At 35.6% G+C, this 27,246-nt stretch overlaps 1 protein-coding gene across 8 annotated transcripts in view; it reads right to left on the reverse strand.

Moving 5' to 3' along the window:
* The window catches only part of LOC139122713 (zinc finger MIZ domain-containing protein 1-like), a 244,980-nt gene extending 218,956 nt beyond the window's left edge, over positions 1-26,024 (reverse strand). For all 8 annotated transcript variants that reach the window (XM_070688362.1, XM_070688352.1, XM_070688358.1 and 5 more), the window contains exon 1: positions 25,909-26,024. The gene's annotated coding sequence lies outside the window, so the exon portion shown is untranslated. The remainder of the gene's footprint in view (positions 1-25,908) is intronic.
* Positions 26,025-27,246: the final 1,222 nt, after the last annotated feature.

Here is a 27,246-nt window from a genome sequence, read left to right on the forward strand (position 1 = left end):
TGTGCGCGCGGACAAAGTGATGACATCAGTGCAATTTTCGATTCGCAAGTTTGGCTAACTTTTGCCAAAATCTTCTCGCCAAACGCTACTTTTTTCTCGCATTTGCGATTTGGCGAGCGGGCAGCGGAAACACTGCATAACCAGTGATTTTGTGCAAGTTAACTTAAATTTTACATAATACTTCACATTTCACACTTTCCCAAAAAGGAAATATGACATTTTCAGCTGAAATTTTCCCCATCAAATTTTTGACAGGAGTCTTCAAAAACGTTTCATTTTGGAATCTCGTTCGTTTGATTTCTACTTTACAATCGTTGTAGTCTTATAAATTCGGATCAATTCAAGACTTTTTTAACATGGGTTTCTTTTGCTTTGAAAATTGTCATTATAAACTTTCGATGCAAAATGGTCAATTCTTTCCCAGTAATTTCAGAAAGATGGCAAAAAGATGATCAAATATCATACAAAATGAACCTTCAGGTAAATATGCAAATGTACATATGTATCACAATATGTTTCTGTTTTTAGAACTTTTTGTTCCAACAATTTCTTTAAGAATTAAGTACTTCAAATTTGCAGAGCCAACTCCAAACACTAGACCTTTGTTTTACAATACTTTTGTACTGTGGTCCTTTTTGAGCATAAAAAGGAAGAAAAATGTGCAAAAACATCACTGTAAATACTGCTTTATCTTTCATGAACTACAATAATCTTATCAGACTTCAAAAACTAACATGATGGAAATATTGGTATAACTGAACATTCCCAACAAGTACTGCCAACCACTGCATGCATAAAGGATACCACTAGCCGACACTGACGAGTGAGGGTCTGATGTTCAGTTTATAGGACACTATGCAACCATATCAATGTAAACTCTATTTTGCCATTAAAAATGTACATGATAGCGCTATGTAAATATTTATGTCGCTTCTAGAAGCGCTATTAGATGCAATCTCAAAAGTGAAAAGGTTACAGCTTTATTCCCTGAGTCATTTAGGGACCGTCGATCATTTTATTCCCTGGGTCATTAAGGGACCGTTGATCATAAAAACTGATGCATGTGAAACGCAATTTCTTCGTTTAGGATGGGAAGGTACTCTGACCTCATTTTGTTTCGCATTTGCCAAGATAGCAATGAGAAATTTACCATATGAAACAAATTTTGCATTTCATGCATCAGCCTTTGTATGATCAATGGTCTCTTATTGGATCCCTCTGGAGGTTACAGCAACCAAGCAATTGCAATTGAATTTCACTAATGTTGACAGGATAAAGTTGTACTGGTGGTTTTTACAATTATATAAAATACTGCTTTGAAGTTACACTTTGAATGACATGATGTTATTTCATTAGGAATAACATTTCTATAAAACAATGAAAATGGTGAGAAATTGAGTTTTGTATAATGCATACAACTGCATTCGTTGACAAAACTAGTCAACTTGAAAAGAAGCTGAGAACAGAACCTATTTGGGTTTGACATTATGACAACATACAATCCCATCTAATTTACCTTTTCAAGAATGGTTTGACCCAAACCCATTGTTAGCAAACGTGAGTTTGAATCTGTTTACAGAAAATTTGGGGTAGCAGGCAAGGAAATGCACTGAAAACTATAGCATTTTACCACTGATATTACCCTGCGTTTCATAAAAATAAGTTCACTTCTTAAAATTTGATCACAACAATATGAGTACATTTTGCAGTAATTCAGCTTTTTTATCTGGTAAATCAGATTTTGTGATGATTCGTAGACAACTTATTCCTTTTTGAAAACGACTGCATTGTGCATATTCTGCTATTTACTGTTTATTGCCACAAAATCTGATGGAAGATACTTGATTTTCAATAGTGGCTGTGGTACAGCTTCTCCAGAGGGTGGGTGCATGTACAACAACAACAAAGTACCAAAGTTTGGATGCTATCTGGGCAACTTGCAATATTTTTCGCTGGAATGGTTCCTTGTATCATGAAAAACCTAGATCAGATATCAATGGTAGGCCATTTGTCTTAAGACTGGCTGGCAGAAGTGTCTTTCCTATGCACTGATCATGATATATACAGAAATATGGCAGCCTTCCGATGACCACTTTAGCAATCTTGGAAACGCTTCATCACTCACTCTTTCCTGTTTGTCTGCATTCGTCACGATAAAGAGGTTATGTGCACTTATACAGAACTGGACCAGCAGAAGTAAACATCCACTAAGCATGCAGTTGTGATCATATACAAGGAAGTTTACGTTCAATTTCTCATGCTTTATATCACATCACGGCTTGTAAAAGTTCACAAAAATTCTTAAATAGAAGTATGGTTTTAAACTACAAACTTACAAGGCATTCATTCTTTCCAAACGCTACAAATTAATATCTATATCATACATTGGACATCTTTTATGTAAACTGTCAAAAAATAAAAGTTCCCCATCAACCAAATGTAGTGAGACAGTCTCAGAGAACCTCTACATAGTTGCAGTATGTTCCTAAAATTACGCTTGATAAGTAGCCATGTTTTTTTTTTCTTTTTGCATGTATTTATTAAAGCTGACCTGTGAAAAGAAATGATGAGTCAAAGACAACATCAACCGATGGATTTGTTCCATAAAAGACAATATTTTATTCCCTTGTCCCTGACATACGACCGTCAACCTTCCATCAAGACTAGCATTAATAATCTCAGATAAAAAAGCCCCGATCATTTACGTTCATTTGTTCCCGTTCAAGATTTATGATTATTAAAGGCTCATTATTTTTTTTAAATAAATACCACGATATGGTTAGACTGCGGCTTAAGCTTTTGAAATATGACTTTGACTTTCAGTACACCAGATCTGTTACATGTATTCATGCTAGAGTATTAGCAGTGTCAACGTATATCTTATTTATTGGTTTGCATTCACGCTGACGTACACATCCGATATATTGATATGAATTTGACCTCAAAACAGATGTGGAACATGAAATGAGAATGTCAAACCCACTTTAAGTATTATTGATGGCAAAACAAGTGTTTTTTTTCTATAAGCAGTACTTTTGACAAGATGGGGGATGGTGAATGTGTGCGAGTTATTGATCATTATAATGTATGCAAATATGTATTATGGTAATGGTGAAGGAGAAACTAGTGACAGTTTTATGGAGCTTGAGAAAGTACTTGTACAAATTTTGTGTTCATATAACGATTCTACAGCAGCTCAAGGGTCCACTTGAAGTTATATAAAGGGACTTGGTGGTTTGATGCAGTTTTGTCGTGTTTTGTTTGAAAAACGTGCCTCATGGACAGAAATTTGGACATTCAAATTTTATAAATTCTAGTTTGATCTACTGGATGTGAGGGTTCACTTTAAAGCTCTTGATGAAAGAAAATGTTTCACTGTGTTAATTTTTTTGAAAATTGTATTTTTTCCCATAAAGTTAACACAGGGATGGCGGCCATTTTGAATTTCAAATATTGGGAAATCTTGGGTTATTTATCTCTCAAGTACCAAATTTTGCACAGTCACCCCTGAATTTTATTCTTGCTTTGGCAAGAGAATGTTCGAAAGTTTCAGTGAGGAAACTTTGAGTAAAAGTTCAAGTCTTTCATCGTCAAGGCGCATACTACTTTAAAGTAAGGACAATCTGATTTATTCTATTTCTAGGGACGAATATCATGAAGTGAGTGATGTCAAAAAAAAAACATGACAAAAAGATTCACAAATGGGACCAGAAACCCCAGAGCAAAAATATGATAAGCTATTTGTTAAAATCATGATAGTTTGAACTGAACATAATGAGGTAATTCCTTTTGAACAGTCACCAGCCAATAATTTTAAGGGAGAATATTTTTTTATAAAAATGTTATCAAATTGCAATATTTCTAATTCCATAACAATTTGAACAAATGTGAATGAGATGAAAATATTCTTAAAAAATACACTATTGCTACCATCATCATCAAAGACTAAACAAGTGTGAATGGGGACGTGTACACTTGTATCTGTCTGACTTGCAAACTAAATGCCAAAGCAACTGAAGCAGCCATTTCTACAACACTGTAAGTTGGCAGACAACAGACGACACTCATAACTAAATGCATCTGAACTAAAACGTAATTCCTGTGTACTCTTAATTGTTGTTTATCATGGAATAAATGATAAAATTGCTCCTGAGCAAAATGTGACAGCAATCTGTGATGAGACTGAAATCAGTAAAGCTTATTATGAACGTCTTTGGGAGAAAAAATAAACCAACGATAAAATATTCTATCTCACACATTTGAGAACCACCTTACATCAAGCATTCTATTCTCCTCTCCCAGTTTGTTAATCTTCTGAAAAATCAGCTGAGACCTCAATTTAAGTCTCTTGTGATTCCCTCGACAAACTATCATATAAATTTGATGACTTCCTTGTAAACTCGAGTGTTATATAGTAAAAATCTAGGGTTAAGTCAGTGAGGACCTGGAAAGATCAGGATACCCCTCTCCATGTATTAATTATTCATAATCTGTTTAGCCTATTTAAAGCACATCTTTGCTTTCCTCTTCTTTGTGCAAATTTAATTTCAGCCCTTGCCAAAGGCCAATGCGATATTTGATTGGCTGCAAGATATATTGTTGAAAGCCTTGTGAATAATGAAGTATACGTATGTGTTTTGACAAACAGTGTGAAAACATGTTTGATATCAGGTATTTGCAATACAGTCTAACAATGGGAAAAATTTAGCACACACGACTTGTTAACTATCTCCACTTGGCAAAGATTTTTTATTGATCAGCTAGAGAAGGAAAATAAAAGCAGCCTTCTTGCCTCCAAGTCAGGGTTAGAAGTATAAAATCAGGAGCATTAATGCATCGGAAAGGAAGGACAAACTTGATCAATTCGAATACTTTTATCGCGGGTCATGTCGGTTTTCAGAAAAGACCCATAATTTTCCCGCTCCTAGCAAAGTGCACGAAATAATACACTTCCTGATGAATCATGTGACACGCATCAAACATCAAATAGATGGATGTAATGAATATTGATGTTAATAACACCAACCAATATGGCCCTGTTAGCGTAATTTATAGTATGCATAAAAGTGGCTGGAGTTAAAGTTAACAGGTAGACTCGCTTTGCCGACTAACACCGTCGTAAATCTCATTAGTTTTTCACAGTATGTACATTTCATGTCGCCCTCTTTAGGAAATTGAAACTGGCATGACGACAGAGGTGATCACTCTTTCATTCCATTCTCTTCAAAGTTCTCTTCATCAAAAGAGCCTCTCAACATGTGTAAAGGGACCTGATCTACAGCTCACATTAAACATCACATTTTAACGTGATATTATTCTGATGTGATGAGGTTTTCTGATGAGGTTTTTACAGAGCAATCAGCTGTGAAGTTTGATGATTGTTTTTTCACTACTTTTTTAAATGTTAACCACAGTTTCTTGTTCTATTCCCTAAGCATGTTGAGTACACAGTATTCAACTTGTCAACTCAGCCTGTACATATGTAAACTGCATTGTTATTGTTGACAAGCGAATTCTGGGTCTGGCCTAGAATTCAAATGTAAACAATAATACATCCAAGCAAACCATAGGCATCTTTACGGCAAAAGCTACATGTAGTTGTGTAAGCCTTGATTTTTGCGTAGGTTCGTGGAGCAGGGAATAGTTCTGGCTCGCAGGAATGTCCATAACAGTGTATTTTACATATGCAGATGCTGTGTTGACATGCTAATCGTTTGTGTTTGAACATGCTTTGGCAAGTAGAATAAGAAACTGTAGCTCACAATAAAAAAAAAATAATGAAAAAATTATCAAAAGTTACAGCTACTGCCCTTAAAAATTGCATTACTGCACTGAGGTATTGTAATATAGCATGCATGTACAGTGCATATACTGAAAAAGGACTACATTCTTTGAGCAATTCATTTTTCTGAGAATGTTTCTGCATCAGAAAGCACTGCTTGTGTTGAATACCACTAATTTTGTGGAACTGCTGCAGAAAACAGATACATTTGCCAAGAGTATATGTACAACATGTGCTGATCGTATTGATCAAACAGGCCCACTGCATATTACACATCCGGTGACTAACAAGTTGAAGCAGTCCTAATTCATATACCCGTACTTCATGACTTTTAGTTCTTGACAGAAAAATGACTGGAAAATTTCTTAAGATGAAAATAATAAGATTCTACAAAATTTGAATGATTAAAAAAAATCAAAAGTCTAGAAAAAAACTGACTTCTAACTTCTCACTATTAAAGTCCATGTAGGTTGTGTAGCACATATTCTTGTGAAAAAGAAAAAGACAAAGAAATAAACAAACAATTCAAATTTAAACTTATTCACAGACCAAAGAATTGAGCAAACAACAAATATATATATAGAACGGTTGAAATTTTCTTTCCAGTGAGCATCCTCCCTCGTAGTGAATTCTGATGACATTATCGTACCATTGGATATCCATCACAAAAGATTAATTTATCCGAGTGAAGCAGTTTTCTTTTTCAAATGATAAGATGAATTGTCCTTCATCTCCTATGCAGTTTGAAGTCTCTAGCCCATATATCTTCCACAATCAATGTCGAAGGGTTATGATATTTAATATCTCGTATAATACGTGATAATATTGCACTGCTGTCACAAAGTGACACGTACACACTGTTGTACAATACATGTACCGGTATGCTATTACACTTCACATGGTGAAATAGCGCTGATCTCGAATGACATCATTTTGCTCTCATTAATATGTAAAAATAAATGTTTATCCGCATTTTCTGCGAGAATGATGAAAAGGAAATCTGCTAGTGTTACAATGGATACTAAAAGTCACACTCATTCATATGAAGTTATAGCTCAGACTACAAGCTGCAACAACAGCTACGTATGCAATGACAAAATTTGTCCGAATTCCAGGCAGCGGTGTCCAATGTCACGTGCATGCAACTATAAGTTTAGTAAAACATAGGGCCAAAGTCCCTGAAGCTACTATAGACATGGATACGAAATTAAGTATTTCCTGACTGTATGAAATTATCTCACTAAGGTCATCCTAGGGACATGTAAACCAAATATTAAAGCTGTCTGACCAGCGGTTTTGAAAAAAACAAGCGACTCAACAGTTGACAGAGCTCTGCTGTGTTATGTAGAGAATAACCTTTTTGTGACACATGTATTGATGAAGAAGGTGGATATCTTTGATAGCTCATTTCAGGATGGCCTGACCAAAAATGGAAAAAATTCCGTAAAAATACAGATTTGCATATTTCATCAGATTATATTAGTCTATAATAGCAAATAAACGAGAGATAATTACATTCTAATTAAAGTAAACAAGACTTGCTTAAATCAAGATTTACGTCATAAAAAAACAGCATATCTGTCAGGTTATAAAGAATCTTGAGCTAGTTATATTTATCAGTATTTTCATCCTATTAACCAAGCACATTTTAACTTTCAAATTAACATTGTAAGTAAGTTCTGTTGAATAAATTGAGACTGTACGTACTCAGAGAAAGCACACTGAAGAGACAAATGTTTGAAACTTAAGAAGTTCAAGGTCATCAAAAGCATTATAAGGAATCATGTTACACTTTCATTGCACTGTTTACACAGATTGCATAATTGCTATAAATAGCACATGAGGAATCTTACAGCCCAGCTTTACCATAAAAATAGCGTCAATGACACTGTAGCTCCCATCCTGGACTATTTAGTGTTTGTTCTCTGGTAAGATATTTGAACATGTGTGAAAGGGATAAAATGCATGAAGTGAAAATACTTAAATGTAATGTACTGGAGACAGTGAAATATGTTTAATGTATTTATTCAGAACATAAAATGGAAAAAATACAGAATTAGATATATCGAATACTGTGATACAACAATTAACTCAACAAGTCATTTACAATGACATAGTCCCCACTTGTAATAGGAGTATTAGTCTTGATGGGGCAGGAAAATGTGGTCATTAAGAAGTATCACTGGAGTGTATATGTTGAGATCTATGGGCACATAGGTCTATGTCGTTGTTCCCAATTTGAAAACACATGAGGCATGTCTAAGTTATGGTTCTAAATCAGGAAAAAAGATCAGACCTCTAGCAGTATTGGCCAGCCAAGAAATACATATACGCATTATAAATGACGTACAAGATGTGACATCTTAAGGTCTAATATCCTATCAAAATGGAGGGTATAGAACTTGTGGTTACTGAGATATGCATATATATGTATAATCAAGGTCAAAGGTCATCGAGGTCACATGACATTTGAAAAAAAAAATTATATTGCTAATTTATCCCTATATGCCAAAAATCAGATCTCTAGCTCTATTCGCTTGCCCGGAATTAGATGTGTACATAATTAATGAGGTAAAGCGTGTGTTGTCATAAGGTCTCCCATCCTACTAAATACAAAGGACATAGCACTTGTGGTTACTTATTTATTGACATAAACATATATTTTAGGTAAAAGGTCATCGAGGTCACATGACATTTGGTCAAAAAATTTCTCTCCTATAGTTATCCCTATATACCAAAAATCAGACATCCAGCTCTATTGGCTTGCTCAGAATAAGATATGTGCATAATTGTTGAGGTACAGTATGTGGTGTCATACGGTGTCCAATCATACCAAATATGAAGGGTGTAGCACTTGTGGTTACTGAGTTATGGACAAATATGTATATTTGAGGTCAATGGTCACCAAGGTCACGTGACATTTTGTCAAAAAAATTGTATTGCTAAGTTATCCCTATATACCAAAAATCCGACCTCTAGCTCTATTGGCTCGCTCAAAATTAGATATGCACATAATTAATGAGGTACAATATGTGGCGTCATAAGGTGTCCCATCATACCATACATGAAGGCTGTAGCACTTGTGGTTACTGAGTTATGGACAAATATGTATATTTGAGGTCAAAGGTCACCGAGGTCACATGACATTTTGTCAAAAAAATTGTATTGCTAAGTTATCCTATCCCTATACCAAAAATCAGACCTCTAGCTCTCTTGGCTCGCTCAAAATTAGATATGCGCATAATAAATGAAGTACAATATGTGGCGTCATAAGGTGTCCCATCATACCATACATGAAGGCTGTAGCACTTGTGGTTACTGAGTTATGGACAAATATGTATATTTGAGGTCAATGGTCACCAAGGTCACGTGACATTTTGTCAAAAAAATTGTATTGCTAAGTTATCCCTATATACCAAAAATCAGACCTCTAGCTCTATTGGCTCGCTCAAAATTAGATATGCACATAATTAATGAGGTACAATATGTGGCGTCATAAGGTGTCCCATCATACCATACATGAAGGCTGTAGCACTTGTGGTTACTGAGTTATGGACAAATATGTATATTTGAGGTCAAAGGTCACCAAGGTCACGTGACATTTGTCAAAAAAATTGTATGCTAAGTTATCCCTATATACCAAAAATCAGACCTCTAGCTCTCTTGGCTCGCTCAAAATTAGATATGCGCATAATAAATGAAGTACAATATGTGGCGTCATAAGGTGTCCCATCATACCATACATGAAGGCTGTAGCACTTGTGGTTACTGAGTTATGGACAAATATGTATATTTGAGGTCAAAGGTCACCAAGGTCAAGTGACATTTTGTCAAAAAAATTGTATTGCTAAGTTATCCCTATATACCAAAAATCAGACCTCTAGCTCTATTGGCTCGCTCAAAATTAGATATGCACATAATTAATGAGGTACAATATGTGGCGTCATAAGGTGTCCCATCATACCATACATGAAGGCTGTAGCACTTGTGGTTACTGAGTTATGGACAAATATGTATATTTGAGGTCAAAGGTCACCAAGGTCACATGACATTTTGTCAAAAAAATTGTATTGCTAAGTTATCCCTAGTTATCCCTATATACCAAAAATCAGACCTCTAGCTCTCTTGGCTCGCTCAAAATTAGATATGCGCATAATAAATGAAGTACAATATGTGGCGTCATAAGGTGTCCCATCATACCATACATGAAGGCTGTAGCACTTGTGGTTACTGAGTTATGGACAAATATGTATATTTGAGGTCAAAGGTCACCAAGGTCACGTGACATTTTGTCAAAAAAATTGTATTGCTAAGTTATCCCTATATACCAAAAATCAGACCTCTAGCTCTATTGGCTCGCTCAAAATTAGATATGCACATAATTAATGAGGTACAATATGTGGCGTCATAAGGTGTCCCATCATACCATACATGAAGGCTGTAGCACTTGTGGTTACTGAGTTATGGACAAATATGTATATTTGAGGTCAAAGGTCACCGAGGTCACATGACATTTTGTCAAAAAAAATTGTATTGCTAAGTTATCCCTATATACCAAAAATCAGACCTCTAGCTCTCTTGGCTCGCTCAAAATTAGATATGTGCATAATAAATGAAGTACAATATGTGGCGTCATAAGGTGTCCCATCATACCATACATGAAGGCTGTAGCACTTGTGTTACTGAGTTATGGACAAATATGTATATTTGAGGTCAATGGTCACCAAGGTCACGTGACATTTTGTCAAAAAAATTGTATTGCTAAGTTATCCCTATACACCAAAAATCAGACCTCTAGCTCTATTGGCTCGCTCAAAATTAGATATGCACATAATTAATGAGGTACAATATGTGGCGTCATAAGGTGTCCCATCATACCATACATGAAGGCTGTAGCACTTGTGGTTACTGAGTTATGGACAAATATGTATATTTGAGGTCAAAGGTCACCAAGGTCACATGACATTTTGTCAAAAAAATTGTATTGCTAAGTTATCCCTATATACCAAAAATCAGACCTCTAGCTCTCTTGGCTCGCTCAAAATTAGATATGCGCATAATAAATGAAGTACAATATGTGGCGTCATAAGGTGTCCCATCATACCATACATGAAGGCTGTAGCACTTGTGGTTACTGAGTTATGGACAAATATGTATATTTGAGGTCAAAGGTCACCGAGGTCACATGACTTTTTGTCAAAAAAATTGTTTTGCTAAGTTATCCCTATATACCAAAAATCAGACCTCTAGCTCTATTGGCTCGCTCAAAATTAGATATGCGCATAATTAATGAGGTACAATATGTGGCGTCATAAAGGTGTCCTATCATACCATATATGAAGGGTGGTAGCACTCGTGGTTACTGAGTTATGGACAAATATGTATATTTGAGATCAAAGGTCATCAAGGTCACATGACATTTTGTCAAAATATCCGAGATGTCTGCGTGAACGGATGGACTCACGGATGGACGAACAGACAGACATGACCCAATCTATAAGCCCACTGGACTTCATCCATGGGGACTAAAAATTGTGTCACTGCATCCTTTTTGCAATATGAATACGATGAGAAACTAAATTTTTATTTTTCGTGGCCTTATACATGGGAGTCTATGGAGATCTGCCTAATACATGGGAGTCTATGGACGTATAAACTAAAAATATGCAAATTTCACCACGATTTGCCCAAATTTGGGAAAGGTCATTCCTATGCACTTCCATACCAAGTTTCAAATCAATCGTTGTGGTTTCAGAGAAGAAGATTTTTTGACCAAAAATGGAGAAAATTACAAAAAAATTCATGAAAAATAGCAAGTCCAAGATACTGACCCAAGATGTGCACAATCATTTCATGTCAGCCCAAAGTACTTACATGCCAATTTTTCATGTAATCTGCTCAGTGGTTATTGGGTTTTTTCAATTTTGACTGTTTTTACATTTTTTCACTTAATTTGCATATTTTTGGCAATGACAACTTCATTTGAACAAAATCTCATCTACAGCCCATCATCCATGTACACATCAAATATCAAGATGAAATGTACAGCGGTTTTGGAGTTTTTGATGTTGACGGACAGACATACAGACATACAGACATACAGACATACAGACACACAGACATACAGACATACAGACATACATACATACAGACATTTCCCTAGCCTATAAGAATAGCTTCCATTGCCATATATACATATGGCTATGGGAGCTAAAAACCCTATCACTTTGACCACTCTTTAATTGACCACTCTATTTTTTCCTCAAAAGTAATCTTATTTTATCCTTACCAAGTCAACCATAAATGGAAATTAGAACTTTCTCTATCTCTATTTATTTGACCACCCTATCATGACAAACTATTATGAGCAATTTCTTTTAGATAACATTAATGGTGGTTCAGAATATATCAAAGTTGGGATTCAGGAAAGTTACCTTTACATGTTTTAATCCTCAATTCACTATGAACTGTCAAAAAAGTGGAACTTTCTGATAATTCCACACTAAAATTATTTTGGCTTTGATGATTTCCTAATTAATTCAATTATTTAAAATCATATTAATTATTTTTTTCTGGGTGAATTGATAGGGTTTATACAGTACAAGAATTACATACAATGTAAGTCAAACTTTGACCAAAAATGACAAAAAATTCCTTAAAAATACACATTTGCATATTTCATCACAATTTGAACAAATCTAAGTTGGGTTATCCCTAGGGACCTGTATACCAAATAACAAAGCTGTCTGACCAGCGGCTATGAAGAAGAAGATTTTTTACCAAAAACACCTTTTTGGCATTAATTTGCCTATTTTCAACAATATCAAAAAATTAAAAAAAATAGTTTCTCAAAATCATATTTTTCATCTACACAACAAATATCAAATCAGTAAGTACTGCGGTTCTCAAGATATTTGAGTGGACGGACGCCTCACAAACGGACATACATACATACATACATACATACATACAGACTGACGACAGACGCCGGACGGATACCCATCCCAATAGCTTCTATAGACTATAGTCTATAGTAGCTAAAAAGCTGAAATCGCAATCAGCACTATTACACAATGACTACATCCTTACAATTGTACTCCAAACATCAAATTTTAATCACCACTTTCCCCTCAAATTTGACCTTTCCATCCCTATATCTGTATCTACTGGCCCAAACTCACCAATGAAAGCACTGCAATTGGACCAAACCATGGTAGTGAAAGCGTTAAATCTACATCCTTCTTCCTTCCAAATAACTGTAAGTTCAACTTATTGCTACACTGGGATTTCTTAAAATTTGCTTGATTTATTTTTTAACTGTATAGAACTGATTATTTCTGTATGTCCCATGTACAAAGTCTTTGAACAAACCACATACAGAACAGAAACACTCTTTTCTTTAGCAACACTAAATGCTAGTACTGAACTTTAGGCCGCACAAAAAAAGTTGTGCTGTTCCGATAACCTGACCTACCCTAATTTTTACCTGCCGACCCTAAACCTTTTAGAGCTACGTAAACACGGAAGTAAAAAAAGAAAGAAAAAAAACGTAAAATGACACATTCGTTTCTTGGCATTTGATTTTTGCTTGAACGAGGATATCTTTTGTTTTTTCCTTTTATATGTATGATACATTTTTCTGGAAATGTTGTGGCCAGTGTTTGACAGCCCTGAACCCCTGAAAAATGCATATTTAAAAATAAAAATATTGTGGAATAAAAATTCCTGCCGACCTACCTACCCTATTTTTGAAAACCATGTTATCAGAACAGCACAATTTATTTTTTTGGCCTTATTATGACAAAGGATACAAAAATTCACATTCCAATCAATTTATTTTCATGTGAACTGGGGCATTGATATATCAAATGATAAAGTGATATGAATGCGATCTCTGACTTTAGTGAAAACACGTACTATGCATCCTCCATCAATGTTCAAGATTATCCCGTTTGTCTTTTGGCCATTTAATATCGTCTTCAAATGCACTTTTACAAACTCAACAAGCATACTTCATTTGCCCAAAAACTTAAAAGATTGCAAAAGTGTGTTCTTTATCGACATAACCGCAGTGCTTTACAAAAGTAGGGTCTGTGAAATTTTGACAGTCTATGCACTTTCCTTTTTGAATTATAATACTTAAATATTTATCTCCTCCTGATATTTCGAACTAAAAGAAACCTGTTTAACGGAAGCAGGGCACGGCATGTGACAGGCATTTGATTACTCTTTGAGTTGAGGGAGAGACTAAACAATAGGATTTTGCAGTAACCATGACAACACCTCTTAAAAAGTTAATGACATCATCCATCAACGGATTCACTGGCAGAAATGACTACCTCAACACAGTTGATTTAAACTGCTGCCACATCATCAGGAGAGAAAATCCACTCTCGGCCATTTTGATTTACGAAATTACCCACAATGCAGTGGTCCAAGTATGATGTCGGCGAGTCTTAAATCATTTTAAGTTATCATTACACTTGCGTTTTTTTTTATGATGTATGACATCCATTGGGTCATATTGATCTCAATGTCTCACTAACTCATACCAAAGTACTGCAGATCTGATGTTGCTATCGGCTCCACACATCCATCTCATTTGGATGAAGACGGCTCATCTGTAGTCACCTCATTCCTCGCACAGAGTGAACTCATTTGCATAAGGTCAGCTCACTCACAACGGGGTCATTTTCATTACAAATCTTTCTATAATATGGCGTCGTACTTCTGCCTGCCTGTCGCGTCAGACGGCCTAAGCCTGGCTGCTCTTTGTGCTCATTGTCTGCAACATTCTTCAGCTCTTCTATGGGTGACATCAACAAATCTAACAACACCATCCAACTGTCATTTTAACCCATTTATCATTTTGCACAAAACCAAGCACCTGATTTACAAATTACACAAGTCAATCTGTCCTCGTTGTTGTCATGGAACTTGGCTTTAAACAATCCATGTGACGTACTCAACGTCAATTTTCATCTCTATAAATTTTCTTCAAGCTTGAATTTTACTAATACAGAACCTTTAAGAAGTTTTCAGAAGTATCGACCCCTCCTAGTCCTCCATGGTTTATGTTATTTTAATGTCCTCTATCCTGTAATTCTGCTCTTATTTCCTGATTTATGGAGAAATTAAACATATATTTCTCTTTTGTTGTGTCTGAGCCTATGCATGAATTGAACAATTATGCCTTTGCACAATGTAGCAAAATTCCATACAGCCAGCAAGAACATACACACTTTAACCTTTCAAACATTTTGCAATTTTTCCTCTTCATGATACTTTGTTACAAATTTTTCATTGTGCAATTTGCCAAAAACCTTTGACAGCAAAACTTGAAACATTTTTCCATGTCAGATTTCATAGAAAATGCAATAACCTGAGACATGCAAAGATAATCAAAGAAAATTGTTTGATCACAATTTTATTTTCATTCTTGTTGTAAAGCCTTTGAAGATTTATTCCCTCTACCTGTACACATGAACAGGGCACAAACTTTCCATTTCCACAAATATGCCAATACAATAAAGCTGTTTGATTACCGTAATATAAGCATTTCTTTTATTTACCAAACCTATACATTTCAGTTCTAAAATTCTTTGAAATCACAATGTGACAGAAATATCCAATGTAAAAAAATTTCAGCAGATGCCAAATGTAATAAAAGCGCCCCCATTAGTTTGTTTTGGGTACAGTAATGGAGTCATCTTGGCCCCTTCAGATGATGAGAACGTAGTAATCAGTACGTAAGCACTGACAAACAATAAGCGATATAAAAATATGGCCTACTTAGACTTAGTGAACACTCAGACATCTCAATTTTCATTAAAATCCATAATCCATCAAAATGTACGGCAATCTAATTTTCTGAAAGAGAATTATTACTTAGAATTTCTATTAGTCAAGAAGCCATAAAGCAACTCAGATGACCTGTCGCCTAGTCCTTCTCAAGTCATCGTCAATTTAATTAAAATTTATGAACCTTCAAGAATATACCTAGATGTTTATTTTCTGTAGGTTTGGACGAAAATTTTGACATATGTTAGGATTTCAGATCTATCTTTGCAAAACGAATTACATGTACCATACACTGTAGAATCTGAGAATACGAGATGAGAAAAATATATATTTTTCTACGATTTTTTATGAGACTTTTCGAAATTGCTCCCGTAAGGTATGGCAACATGAGAATTTAGTGATCACCAATATATTGACTTGAAATGACAAAAATAATATGTCAAAGGATCTGACTACAAGCTGTATCATTAAACTCTGTAGCAAAGTTACAACATTTGTCAAAATTTTCGTCACCAGAGGCCGATATCGTGCCTGACACTGTATTTGGTAACAGTGGGCATAAAATTGTGATCAGTGCTTTTTAATTAGTTTGCGATTTTGCCCTTGTCATGGTCTTCATTCTTTCAATAGATACAAAAGGAGTAATGTGTAACAATGTGACATGACATACAAAGTACATCACAATAGTCAAGATTGATGTACCACATACGGTACTCACACACACATCAACTCATTTGAATAATGATCAAATGGCAACCTGTAAATTTTCAATTTTTACAGCCAATCAGACTCAAAAGTCCCAACCTCTGTGAGCAGACAAAATTTTGAAGATGCGGGGAGTTGCTCCCAAATTTAATGCAAGATCACTGCTCCAGTAATTACCTTAAAGGTCACAGAGTTCATAACTCGTGATGTCACCTCCATGTTTCCAAACTCTAAATTATGCAGAATGGCCGGCGGGCAATGATTTCTGTGCAATAATATGATACCATATAATTCATTGGGCATTTATATTGTGTGCTTTTATACAACTGTTCAAAAACTCTGAGAGTATTTACTTCCGCATGATACATTTTTTACGTTTATATATTTTAATCACTAAGTCATCAGACCATGAATTACACAAAACGATACAAGAAAATACACATACCAGCTTCTTAAAAGTTTCTTTACTTCATGTGTTTGATTTGATATCAATAAATATTAAACAATTTCAAAGAAAAAAAATTTAAAATTTTGTGTCGCACTGTGTAGTGTGTGAAAAGAATGAGTTGAAACAGTTTTTAAATGTACATAATTTTTACTGTACATACATGTAAAATACTGTGAAATTCATGAAATCTCAAAAAAAACAGCATATATGCTATACAAAAAGTTTTCACAAATTAGTGTCTGTTCAGTTCTGAGGAAGCTAAATTGCAAAATACTCCAGGAAGCATGAATAGAGTCGGTTTATGTTGTAATTGTGATGAAAAATAATTGCCATGACAACTGAAATGAGACTGGAGGAAATACAATTGGATCTACAAACGAATTTACCTTTCAAAAATAAAATTCTTATGTTAAAGACAAAGCAACGACACTTCCCTTTAAATTGATAAATCATAATAAATTTTGTAAAAACTTACAGATGCTAGCTAAAATGATGTCTGGATGTACTCTTTCCGGATTTACTCATTTTATACATTTTTCAAAACTTGACATCACTACATCATTTCTGATGAAAATTGAAGAATAACCATTGCCAACATTTTGGCAGCTGTTCATGCCATTTTTTATGATGCAATGAAAATACTAGCTATCGGAATGGACATTTTGACATAAGTATAACTATCTCATCTGAAGTAACGTATACTTTGTAACATTCAAAATAATTAAACAACAAAGCTTCATAACTTTTCCTATTTGCCACATTAACACTTAAGTAAATTAAACAATGAATGACATGCGCAGGTAAATTTGAGGTAGCTCTAGTTTAATGACATCTTTCCGCAGTATTCCAAATTCTTTTTCTCCACGAGTCTTGATGAAATGATCATTACAAAAAGATGAGCTAAAACTTCACCTGTTCACCCCTATTTTCTGTAAAAAGGTCCACACTCACTATAGATAACAATAGGTTTGGGCTAAACCATGGTTGTGTAAAGGTAAGTCTTTTGGGGTTTTTTTAGTCATTTACAATTTCTACCATGAAGTCGAGGTATGTTTTAAGGACGTCCTGCGTTTCTAAAAATTGATTTGAATTTCTGTTATTGGTACAACAGCAAAAACAGTTATCTTCCTACCTATATTTGCAAGTACGATCACCTTTGAAATCTTTTGTTGTCACTTTAATGAACAAAATTCAGAAACAATTTTTTTTTACACATTATAAATTTACAACAAAATCAAAAGTATGTCATGTTTCTATAACTAGGACGAAGCATTTTCTTGAGACTAAAAATACTAGGATTCAATTTTTTGACAATTTTTTTATATGAGATTAAAAGAAGCGACATTAACTTTTCTGTTTTTTTGAAATTCCATCCCTAACAACTTTGCATTTAAAATTTCCTTGGTTAAGTCACTTGGAGTATAGACATCATGTTATGTCACTTGACAAATTACAAGAAACCTACAGACTTACAGGAGGAATTAATCTAATTTGTTTTTTTTAATATGTCTGAAAAACTGAAAAATAATGGCTGATCAACCCGGCCAGACATCCCAGCTGGTGTGTTAAAATTTTAATGTACTTAATCTTTGATACACTGGTACCAGTCCTATTTTCTTCCTAATGAATCTGCCCTCAAATCATGAAGGTAGTTTGCATAAAGCACACCAGAAAAACCAGAAAAAATCAAGGTAGAAAAAAATTACCAGCACCTTGGAATGTCATAAACTGTACATGTACAGAGATTTTTCTGAAGATGATTGGTTTGTTAATTAATTGCAATGAATGGGTTACCTTTTTATTCAAATTGTCATTAGATACAAAAACCTCAACACAACTTGCACTAAGCATATGCCTCACAAAAGAAATCAAAAACCTGTCATGAATTTTCTCATCCAGAAACATGTCTTTCATTATTCCTTCTCACCACATCCTAATCTGTCTGCTAGACATTCTATTGCCTGATGACATTTCAGCAAAAAAATCAATTTACTTTTGCTGCGTTATCCTTTAATCTCACCAGACTGGTTTTCATTTTATTATTTCATGATGTGAGTTTGGGAAAAAAATCAGCCAAACAACACCATGGGACACATATTAACCGTAAACAGACAAAGGAACAGACAGTGCAGTCAGCTGATTTGCATATGACCTCACAGAGGTCAGACAGACTAAAAAGATATAGCCTGGGGGTGCTAAAGTGAAAGCTCTATTGTTAAATTGACATCCTATTATTGCAATGCTGTAATGCCGCATTATATGCATTCTGGTATCAGTGTGGTTTAACAAATTCTACTTCCTGTCACTTTGGATTTTCTTGTTGCAATATCAGACAAATTTTGTTTCTTTTCAACAAATTACAGAAACAGAATCTAAAAATGTTTACATAGTTTGAAATTATTACTGTAAACACCGAAAGTTTTTCAAACAAATGCCAGCCTTTTCATTGTTAAAATAATTTATACTACTTGAATTGGTGGCCACGTGCTTCATGGAAATTACATGTACACATATTCTTGTAAAGTATTTACCAACATAATCTGCAAGCTGAGAAATACAAGCAATCCACTTTGGTAGATGGTGCCAACATCTTGAAAGGAAAACTTAACTGTTATCAAGTATTTCAAAAATCATGCTTACATTGTACAATGACATGAATCATATTTCGGTTGCACTCAGAAATACTTGATATGAATTTTTACTTTATTAAAAGTGATCATCTAAGGAATAAACTGAAAATGAGTTCAACATAAACGCTAGCATAATTATGTCTACCTTTGGGATAAAATTCTCTCTCTCAAGTCTAAACCCATCCCCCTAGTGGAAACAATACTATAATATTGATGATTAGGCTTGGCAGTACCTTGAGAGAACTACAGGCAAAAACCTGTCATATTTTGATGACACGTTTTCTTCTCGATTGCCAAAACAACAGAAATCTGAGCGTTCAGACTGATAAAAACACCACTATTGAGTTTCAATGCAAACACTTCCAATTCCCATACAACATGCAACACACTCCCATTCCATTGGTATCAATACTGTAGATATCAACACTGCAAAACAGGGGGCAAACAGTGTTACACTAAACTGCCATCACCCAGCTAGACTGCACCTCAAGGACAGATATTCATTCTCTCATTTTTACGATACTGTTTTTATTTTTCAGTCTACCTCTTATAGGGGATTATTTTGAAGCTCTTGAAGCAAATAAAGTTGTTACCAGCTTATTTTGTGAAAATCAAAAATTTCATTCCCTGAGCTAACATAGGCTTGGCGGCCATTTTGAATGTCAGGTGTCAGTATAAAATATTGGGTAATTTGTTTCTCTAGAACCACAATTTGCATGGTTACTCCTGATTTTAATTCTTAGGGGTCGTGGATAATTAAAACGCACGCACGGTAAATGCAACTTCTGTGTTTTGGGGGAAGGGGGTTTTGCTACCATGCGCAAAAATTGCACTACAAGTTTTCCTATTGCGATAGCGTATGCGTGATTTCATAGCGACGTAATCACTGACTGTTGGAGATACAGAATGAGGCTTGGTTGGATTTTTGCATTTCCAAACTTTCATTTAGGGGAGGGGAGGGGGGTTGAGGCCAAACGCACTTAGTTTTGTTTACTGTGCACCTTAGTTTTGGAAGGGAACGATTTAAAGTTCATTTAAAGAAACTTAGCAAAAGTTTAAATCTTTCAATTCTAAGGGACATACCAACTTAAAGTGGAAACAATGAGCAATCTGCAAAATTTCTCTATTCAACTGAGATATGAAGAGTCCAACTTTTTTGGATAATTCTGTCTTCAAGTCACATGTGAAATGAAACCTTAAAAACTATTAATATTATTTTCTCTATTTTTTCAGAAACAATCCCCAGTCGACTAATTGCCAGCTTTGTTCGTATTTCAAAAATAGATCACTCCAGGGAAAAATGACTTATTCATGTAACAGATTTGGTGGAGATGGTGGATAAAAATAAACAGATGAATTAGAGGATCTGCGCTGGGAGGGTAGATTCAAGAAGGGGGGTAGTCCCTGTGATGTACTGGCAAGTTCTTCCATCCCCAGCATGGTGGGAAAGCAGGTTGGAAGGGTTATCTGCATTGGGGAGTCTTTGAGGTAGTGCCCTGCATTGGTCAATTATGCTGGGAAAGGTAGCCTCCTGCATGGAAAAGCACGCTGGGGGAGGCTGTCCCCCTGCATTAAGAAACCTCGGAGGGGAAAGTGTAGCCCCATGCATTGGGAAAACTGGCTGGGAGAGTTACTCCCCAGCATGCCGTGTGAAATCATGAATAGGAAATGCAGTGCCCTTGTAACAGAAAAGTTGACTGGGGAAGTACAGAGTACATTGTCCTTTCCATTGGAAAGACAAGCAGGAGAAGCAGTGATTTCTCTTTACAAATTGATATCACAGAAGTGTTTTCATCCACAGTGAGAATTGAAAACGGGACAAAATATTAAACATTGTGAAAATTGCTATTAACTTTGTCTTACACCGAATGTTTTTCTGCTAATAGCAGATATCCTTCATAGACACACTCCAATTCTTCACTCATATGCTCCTGTACAAGGCTAATGAAGAATTCATTACCAGACTGAGTTGTTTATACTTTGGTGTCAAGTTAAATAAACAGTGGGTTTCAGGAGTTTACCCAAACTTACAAGGAAGTTTGCCTGTGCCTGTAAAGCAACAATATCAGAATATGAAATTTCATATGAAGTTTCATATCTTCAGTTGTGATTCAAAAGACATTTTAGTTTTTGTTCTTCCAAATTACACAGTATCTTGTACATTAATTGTTCAAATTACTCAAACAATTTGACCTGTTCAAATTCCTACACTACAGAGATACCAATAAATTTTTATATGATATAATGATGTAACTGGAGAAACTTTGCAGACTTAAAGTTATGATTTTTGAGAAAAGTAAGATTCGCTTCCTTTCCCCATTGTTATCCTTAAAAGATATGCAGAACATACAGATTTACATGTTTATAGCATTGGTATTGGATTGGCAAATCTATTTGTTCATAGATTTATATTACAAACTTACAGTATTTGGCAAAATATAACAAGAACATTGTCTTTTTGGTCAAGCTTTATCTTTCTGCATTTTTTTCTATAAGACGGTTTGAAATCTAAGGAACTGGTGTAGAAATGCTAACCAAAGTGCAATCATTGAACATCTTTCAAACAGTGGCAACAAATGCATGAACAATTTTTGACTTGTAAGTCGAATATGGCTACCGTGGAAGAGAACAAAAAACATTTTGAACAATAAACTGAATCCACTGCCAAGGATAGAGATAGTAACATTTTCAAATACGAGATCGCTAAAAAGCGAATCAGAAACAGCCGGCTGAAGACTGGATGATATATATATATATATATATATATATATATATATATAATATATATATATATTTCTTTTTTTTTGGGGGGTGGGGGTGGGGGTGGGGGGTGGGGGTAATCAAAATGCAAAACGCCAATGGGCTTTACAGAGTTTGACTATCTTAGGATCAAACTCTTTGTGTTTCCATTATGAGGTCAATATGAGATATCCATTGCAGAAGATGCTGTGATTTATTGCTCAGCTCATACTGTTCTGAACTTGAAGTGGCAATACATCAGTGCAAAAAAAAGTAACCACTTTAAAACAAATGAAATTGTCCATAACTATTAACATAGACAGTATCTCACAATTCCTCCTTTTCATTTGCTGATAGTCATATACTGTACAATTAAGAAATTGCTATTTTTGAAAAGCCAATTCCGGTTCAGACTAACAACAAAATTGCAGTTTGTATGCAATGTTTCACATTCACACAGGGCTAATATTCTGCATGCCAATATATTTTACATAAAAGAAGGAGATTTTTCATAATTTTGTAGCACATAAAAATGATGAAAATGTTAAGTTGCAAAATGCTGCTCCACTTGGCAGCATGTACACGATGGTTAACGAGAAGGCTGTGTCCTCAGAAGTTGAATAAGTGTAACATGATACGGCAAAAACAGCAGAGTGTCCTTTCCATTCCTTGTTAAAGGACAGGACCATTGATGATAATTTTGTCAGTGGTAAGCAAAAGTGAGAAAATGCATGAAAAGTGAGAAAGCACAAATATCAATTACAGAAGGTTAATGCCTGAAGGTAAAACAGACCTTGCTACAAATAACTGTAAAGGTACAGTCCATTTTAAATTGCCATTCTTCACAATTACATGTAAACTTATCAGCCTGGCAGAATATTTTTCATAGCAACACTCAAACTTTCATGGAAAACGATTAGTTTTCTGCAACCATTATTGTAACATTGCACGTGTGGCCATGTTCAATTTAAACAGTACATTTTCACAGACAAAATTTTAATGAGAATTTAGCTTTGGATTTTGAGAATTTGAAATCTGATTGCAGTCTTGAAAAACCAGAATGACAAATCATTGCCCTTGACTTTACATTTGTATCACGCTGAACTCAGAGATCAGGCAGCACTCTGTACTATCAGCTTGAACTTTGTGATGCACTGTCTATTATTTTCTTCTGTTGTTAATTAAAGTGTCCTGTTCTTCCCCAAAATTCAGGTAGAAATGCTTGGCGCTCAAGTTACAAACACAACCTTTGTGTGCATGTGTGTGTGTGTATGTGTGTGTATGTATGTGTGTGTGCATGCGCGCGCGTGTGTGTGGATGTGCAATGCTATTGATACAAGTTAAGTTCAGTCCAGACTGCATATCATGCACAACATGTTGTGTTTATATTCACCTTTTTTTTTTGTTTCAACACACTTTTTACTTGAAGAAAGTACACAAGAAGAAAGTATTCTAACGTGCAGGCCACTTCAACAACACTCCATGCTTATGTAACACCTGATGCAGCCACAGACTGTTGATACTACACTCAGCAGTTGTTTTGTTACTCAGAGCAAAGACTCCTAACACCTTTACCACCACGGTTACACAGAAAGGGCACAAAACACTCATCTCTTTACAAACCAGAAAAACCTGCTTCAAGAGTAAACAACAGTAACCTTGTCTGAAGTTGATATTTGCACTCTACTACAGTAAGTATCCCTGTGGTACAATAAACATGTGTGCTTGGCAACTTTTCACTTGGGTGATTTGAATGGCAAGATTACTGTATGACGTCTGCAATTTTCCTGTCTTTCAATCGATGTTAGGGCACACACCTTTGTTTTAAAGAGAAAGCTATGAGTTTGTTTTGGACACAGTGGCTGTAGAGTAATCGCTTTGGATTTGAACTTTTGTAAACAAAATTGAAAACAGGTAGGCAGGGTGGTTTTTTTAAACAAACTCTCTGGCCATTTTGTTGAGACAACTATGACATTGATAAGGCCTGGAAGAATAATTAAACTGTTCCTCAGAATCGCCGCTTCTACTTTAGCCAATTTGGAATATTTTTTTTTTCAAATTACAGCAAATACCTACTTCTGTATTGCACCAGGTAGTGCATTTTTTAGCATATTTACAGTTTTTGAATTCTTCTGGATGCATGCCATGTGGAAATGCTCAGAATTTCTGTCAACACTGCACGCATATATATCACCTCTATTATTGTGGACAGTTTGTAAAATCTTTATTCCAAGTCATTGACAACAGTGTAACTAGTGGGAGATTTTGCTGATTTGTAAAATAACAAAAAAGACTTCACTCAACACCTCTGTAGCTTTGCCAAGAAAAATCTGAGGAACAATAATTTTTTTCTAAGGCCTAACTAATGAATATTTATTCCCCTGATGAAAGAAATTGTTTATTTTGCTTGTCTTTGTAAATCAATTGCTTCTTCTGCTCCAAATAATCTTGAATTGCCCAAAGCTCAACTTGTTGACATAGATTTAATTTTGTCTAATCTAAAATATTACTATTGACAATGGAATTTCAGTCTGGATTCAAGTCATCAACAGTAATATTGCATGCAGTACTTATAGTGTTGAGTTTGTGAGGCTACTACCTTGTGCTTCCACAAACCTTGTCTAAATTTCTATAAATATTGAAAATTTGCTTTTCTTTTCCTATTTCTGTACCATAAGCACGACATGTTTTGGTAGCATTACCAGAAATATTAAAAGGTGGAACAACACTACATGGAAACTGAAACTATGATCAGCTGACTACGGATTGTTTTCCAATATTTATTGAGAAATTTCAAAAATAAAGGGGTAATAATAAAATACTGGGGAAAAAAATGCCTTCACAAATAAAACAAAGGAATAGTCCCATGGCTAATCGCCATTCAACTACTATGACATCAACAAATCAGATGATGTCACAATACTGTATAAGCTTGCCTTGTTTGTAGAAACATAGACCCTCGAGGGTCTATGGTAGAAAACACTTGTTTACTATGCCACTTCCCCTTGGTAAACATAAACGCCGGTACATCCTCTAGCGACGTGCTTGCGCCAACTATGACTTGAAAATCTGACACTAAGTGGCCCCATTGTATTGAAGTACGTTCACCGATGTACCGTAATCTGTAAACTTTGTTTATGTTGTTTTCACATGACAGTGCAGTGACACGAGAACTTGGCACACAACCAGATTTGCACAAATTTGTAGTTGGCAAAGGGGCATGTAACTTTCAACAACGGTCCTATAAAGTAGGCGATACTGGGCGCCAACACAACAATACCCGCCCTGAAATGGTCACGGAAGGAGGAACTGAAATGGTAACGGTGTAATTTGATTGATTATGCTAGCTTCCTTCAGCGATCTGCACGGCGAAGTTACAGAGTCACCCGTTACATGTAGTACTGCTGCCGCCGACGGCCATGATAGGCAAGGCATTAGAAAACCCAGGATTAGCATAATTAACAGACAGACGGGAAAACCTTTCGCACTCGTAAGCGAGCAAGATCATCGCATAGCTCGAGGATGGCGAAAATATACAAAGCGGTGTGTGAAGGCATTTCGCTTCATATTCAAAGCAACAATGCGCAGCTAAAAACTGTTTCGGAATTCATATAGAAACAGCACGGTTGGTCTGGGGCACACTGCAATGAACTCGCGGGCACCGCAGCGTCTGAACAACATAGCGCACATTGATACAGTGTATATTGATCATTGGGTGACACCAAAATCAAAACCCGACTTATCGTTAAACGATGCCCTGCGTCGCATTATCGACAGCATTCGATTGAAATTTTGTCACTCACCTGTTCAATCACATCTGCTGATTGTTGATCTGTCTCCTTGAATTCATGAAATCAGACAAATTATCAACTGTCGTGTTGCCTTGACCTCGTCTACCGCCTGTCAGTAATTTTGTTATGAACCTAGGGTAACATGTACATGGACCATTTCGACCAATCAGAGAGCGCTTTACACTACATAGCGGCTGCTTCCTGAAGCGCGCGAAATGCAAACTTTGATTGGAAGAAAGTTATGTGTGATAATATACACATATTCAGACACACATCATTGCACATTGTTCGTTCATATAATAACGTCTTCAAATGGATGAAAGAAAATTACTGCTTTCATTATTATAAAATACACCATGCCTAACTGCTTATGGGTTTCCCTCAGATTTCGCCGTTTGTCTCCATCACGACAACGGAGTAGGGATACTGCGGATGTGAATCTCTGCCATTTTCCATCACAGCAGCTGGCGGCTGACCGGGAAATCGCATATCCATGATTTAAAATGATCACAGAAAGCACGTTTTAATGAATCTTCTGTCAATTTTTAGCACAAATATTGCCAATTTTTCCAAAACTAGGTTTTCGCAGACGCATCGATTTCACGCACCGGACTTGAAAATTCTGCGAGAAAGCCAGCAATATTGTAGAGCTGACACACATTTTCGATAAACATCTATTTATTAAGAAAGAAAATTTACCTAGAGGGTCCAATTGTATTTGTCGAGCGTTATGAACATCATGATAAACAAAGTGCCAAAGTTGATGACAGTAATATACATGTCAGTATGCAGCACAATATTATGTTTGCTGTTTTATTTATTTGCATGTAATAAGGGGCGTTCATCGTTGCCTGTGCAATGCTGTCAACTTTTTTATGGTGATTCCTTACTTTGTCTCAAAGTTCGAGGTGAAATCTACGAGCTCTGACACAGATGGAAAAAATCACATGATGATCACACGACAGCATTAATATCATGGTCATTGTCATAGTGACAATTTTCAAACTGTCTATCCATCGGTGTCAGGATCTTTGCATTCAATATGCTCGCGAAGAAGAATTTCACTCCAACGCCACGTGATACCATTGAACATGGATCTTGATCTTGATGGAGGGCACGTGGATGGCGGTAAAATTTAATTGTGAGCTCCTAATTATCGAAAAAAGGATTTGTCGTTTTTACGACAACTGAAATTGAACAAGGAGTTTCTGTCTCATTTATGACAAATCACAGTGGGTGGAGGGACTGTGGACAAATAAAGCAGTTATGTTTCGCAAATGTTCTAGTTGGAAACATAAGTTGACCCTTGAATTTAAACACACCCCTACCTTTATCCCTGGCGTTTACGTT

The sequence above is a fragment of the Ptychodera flava genome, chromosome 22 (assembly GCF_041260155.1).
Source record: "Ptychodera flava strain L36383 chromosome 22, AS_Pfla_20210202, whole genome shotgun sequence".
In the NCBI taxonomy this organism is placed as follows: domain Eukaryota; kingdom Metazoa; phylum Hemichordata; class Enteropneusta; family Ptychoderidae; genus Ptychodera; species Ptychodera flava.